Source organism: Somniosus microcephalus, unplaced genomic scaffold, assembly GCF_052327205.1.
Source record: "Somniosus microcephalus isolate GS21.2 unplaced genomic scaffold, FLI_Smic_1.0 unresolved_chr5, whole genome shotgun sequence".
Lineage (NCBI taxonomy): Eukaryota > Metazoa > Chordata > Chondrichthyes > Squaliformes > Somniosidae > Somniosus > Somniosus microcephalus.
The window spans coordinates 50183000-50187211 of NW_028225183.1; positions in this window are offsets into that span (position 1 = coordinate 50183000).

Consider the following 4212-nt stretch of genomic DNA (forward strand, 5'->3'; position numbering starts at 1 on the left):
CTGGAAGTCTATCTCGATCACCCTCACTGTTCACTATACTTACGAGTTATGTGTCTTCTGAAAATTTTGAGTTTGTGCCCTGTATAGCCACATCCACAAGTTTTTATTTAATGTGCGAAGTAGTTATTTTCAAATAGAAATTTTATTCAGCAATTGTGATTGCTGATGTTGAGCCTCTGCTCCGGATCTGTGGTGCTTGTCTGATCACTGTGTGCAACACTAGTTTCTGGCTCCAGTTGGGCTTCACTCTCTGGGTAATGGAGCGTGTCTGATCACTGTGTGGATCGCTAGTTTCTGGCTCGGGCTGGGCTTCACTCTCTGGGTAATGGTGCCTGTCTGATCACTGTGTGGATCACTAGTTTCTGGCTCCGGCTGGGCTTCATTCTCAGGGTAATGGGGAAATCGTTTGTTGTTAAGTTAACTTTTGCAAAAACACAATTCGCAAAATTTGTTATGAATAATTATTGCTGAAAGTTTGAATAAAGTACATTAGCTGACATAGGCTGCTTAATTTTCTTTTAAACTATATCACCTATGGAAGCTAAATGATTTTTTCTAACTGAAAAGGGATCGTTGCAATTACTGAGAGTTTTTTGCCAGCTAGGTCATCGCAAGAGGCTGTGCAGCGCTGGTGGCACAAACTGAGCGTGGGGCTGGAGCCGGCTCCTGAGACCTAACCCCAAGCCCATGTGGACAAACGGACAAACGCAGTCCCTGTGAGGTGGGGAAGGATTGTGGTGTTATTCACCCCACGGCCAAGAGCAGAGCCAGGTGCGATCATGTTTGTGTGACATCCTGTGGGCCATATTTGTGTGACCTGCAAATAAAGTTACTACCTTTTTTTCAGGATGTCAACTAGAAGGATTTTGCTTAAGTCAGCTTTGAATGTAATCTCTTTACTGTAAATTGTTCATTGCCCCCAATGATGTAATAAAACTGTTCCCTTGCAAAACTCAATGATTTCCAATAAATAACTCGATCCATATCAACATCAACTTCGTCTCTTAGATGCAGCAAACGCCAAGCTCTGCACAACTCTGCTTCAGTGGAAAAAAGATTCCCAGAGATGAACAATAATGTGAGGTGGAACAGGCGGCCTGAATGTTGATGCTTGTTTCTGCCTCACTCACTCCGGCAGTGGGTGATTGGAGAGAGCTGGGCACGACAGGGGGCCTGAATGTTGATGCTTGCCCTCGCCTCACTCACTCCAGCAGTGGGTGATTGGAGAGAGCGGGGCGGGGCAGGGGGCCTGAATGTTGCTGCTTGTCCTCGCCTCACTGACTCCAGCAACGGGTGATTGGAGAGAGCGGGGCGGGACAGGGGTCCTGAATGTTGCTGCTTGTCCCCACCTCACTCACTCCGGCAGAGTGTGATTGGAGAGAGCGGGGTGGGACAGGGGGCCTGAATTTTAATGCTTGTCCCCACCTCACTCACTCCAGCTGTGGGTGATTGGAGAGAGCGGGGCGGGACAGGCAGCCTGAATGTTGATGCTTGTCGCCACCTCACTCATTCCGGCAGTCAGTGATTGGAGAGAGCAGGGCGGGACAGGGGGCCTGAATGTTGAAGATTGTCGCCTCCTCACTCACTCTGGCAGTGGGTGATTGGAGAGAGCGAGGCGGGACCGGCCTGAATGTTGCTGCTTGTCTCGGCCTCACTCACTCCGGCAGTGGGTGATTGGAGAGAGTGGGGCGGGACAAGGGGCCTGAATGTCGCTGCTTGTCCCCACCTCACTCACTCCGGCAGTGGGAGATTGGAGAGAGCGGGGTGGGACAGGGGGCCTGAATGTAACTGCTTGTCCCCCCACCTCACTCACTCCGGCAGTGGGTGATTGGAGAGAGCGTGGTGGGACAGGCCTGAATGTTGCTGCTTGTCCCCGCCTCACTCACTCCATCAGTGGGTGATTGGAGAGAGCAGGGCGGGACAGGCGGCCTGAATGTTGCAGCTTATCCCCGCCTCACTCATCCCGGCAGTGGGTGATTCAAGAGAGTGGGGCAGGACAGGTGCCTGAATGTTGCTGCTTGTCCCCACCTCACTCATTGCGGCAGTGTGTGATTGGAGAGATTGGGGTGGGACAGGTGGCCTGAATGTTGCTGCTTGTCCCCACCTCACTCACTCCGGCAGTGGGTGATTGGAGAGAGCGTGGTGGGACAGGCCTGAATGTTGCTGCTTGTCCCCACCTCACTCACTCCGGCAGAGTGTGATTGGAGAGAGCGGGGTGGGACAGGGGGCCTGAATGTTAATGCTTGTCCCCACCTCACTCACTCCAGCTGTGGGTGATTTGAGAGAGCGGGGCGGGACAGGCAGCCTGAATGTTGATGCTTGTCGCCACCTCACTCACTCCGGCAGTCAGTGATTGGAGAGAGCAGGGAGGGACAGGGGGCCTGAATGTTGAAGATTGTCACCGCCTCACTCACTCTGGCAGTGGGTGATTGGAGAGAGCGAGGCGGGACAGGCCTGAATGTTGCTGCTTGTCCCCGCCTCATTCACTCCGGCAGTGGGTGATTGGAGAGTGCTTGGCAGGACAGGGGGCCTGAATGTTGCTGCTTGTCTCCGCCTCACTCACTCCATCAGTGGGTGATTGGAGAGAGCAGGGCGGGACAGGTGGCCTGAATGTTGCAGCTTATCCCCGCCTCACTCATTCCGGCAGTGGGTGATTCGAGAGAGCGGGGCAGGACAGGGTGCCTGAATGTTGCTGCTTGTCCCCACCTCACTCATTGCGGCAGTGTGTCATTGGAGAGAGCGGGGTGGGGCAGGGGGCCTGCATGTTAATGCTTGTCCCCACCTCACTCACTCCGGCAGTGGGTGATTGGAGAGAGCGGGGCGGGACAGGCGGTCTGAATATTGCTGCTTGTCCCCGCCTCACTCACTCCGGCAGTGGGTGATTGGAGAGAGCGGGGTGGGACAGGGGGCCTGAATGTTGCTGCTTGTCACTGCCTCAGTCACTCCAGCAGTGGGTGATTGGAGAGAGCGGGGCGGGACAGGGGGCCTGAATGTTGCTGCCTGTCACTGCCTCACTCACTCCAGCAGTGGGTGATTGGAGAGAGCGGGGTGGGACAGGGGGCCTGAATGTTGCTGCTTGTCACTGCCTCACTCACTCCAGCAGTGGGTGATTGGAGAGAGCGGGGCGGGACTGCCCTGAATGTTCATGCTTGTCGCCGCCTCACTCACTTCAGCAGCGGGTGAATGGAGAGAGCGGGGCGGGACAGGGGGCCTGAATGTTGCTGTTTCTTGCTGCCTCACTCACTCCGGCAGTAGGTGATTGGAGAGAGCGTGGTGGGACAGGCCTGAATGTTGCTGCATGTCCCCGCCTCACTGACTCCGGCAGTGGGTGATTGGAGAGATCGGGCCGGGACAGTGGGCCTGAATGTTGCTGCTTGTCCCCACCTCACTCACTCCAGCAGCGGGTGATTGGAGAGAGCGGGGCGGGTCAGGGGGCTTGAATGTTGATGCTTGTCGCCGCCTCACTCGCTGCAGCAGCGGGTGAATGGAGAGACCGGGCCGGGACAGTGGGCCTGAATGTTGCTGCTTGTCCCCACCTCACTCACTCCAGCAGCGGGTGATTGGAGAGAGCGGGGTGGGACAGGCGGCCTGAATGTTTATGCTTGTCGCTGCCTCACTCACTCCGGCAGTGGGTGATTGGAGAGAGCGGGGTGGGCCAGGGGGCCTGAATGTTGCTGCTTGTCCCCACCTCACACACTCCGGCAGAGGGTGATTGGAGACAGCGGGGTGGGATAGGGGGTCTGAATGTTACTGCTTGTCCCCTCCTCACAAACTCCGACAGTGGGTGAATAGAGAGAGCGGGGTGGGACAGGGGGCCTGAATGTTGCTGTTTGTCCCCGCTTCACTCACTCTGGCAGTGGGTGATTGGAGCAAGCGATGCAGGACAGGGGGCCTGGATGTTGCTGCTGGTCCCCACCTCACTCCCTCCGGCAGCGGGTCATTGGAGATATCTTTGTTGCCAATTCCAGGTTGCTTGCAAACAATTAACGTAGCTCATGGGAAAGGTGCAGAGGCAGAAAATGAGTCTGTCTGATGCGGGAGGGCAAACACCCGCCGCTCGCTGGGAGCCAAATAGTTCTTCACACTCACAGAATCACAGAAACATAGAAATTCACAGCACAGGCGGAGGCCATTCGTCCATCGGGCTCTATTTTCATCGGGCCGTTGAGGCGGGATTGAAGGCGTGTGGGGGTTTAAAATTGCAGAAACTGG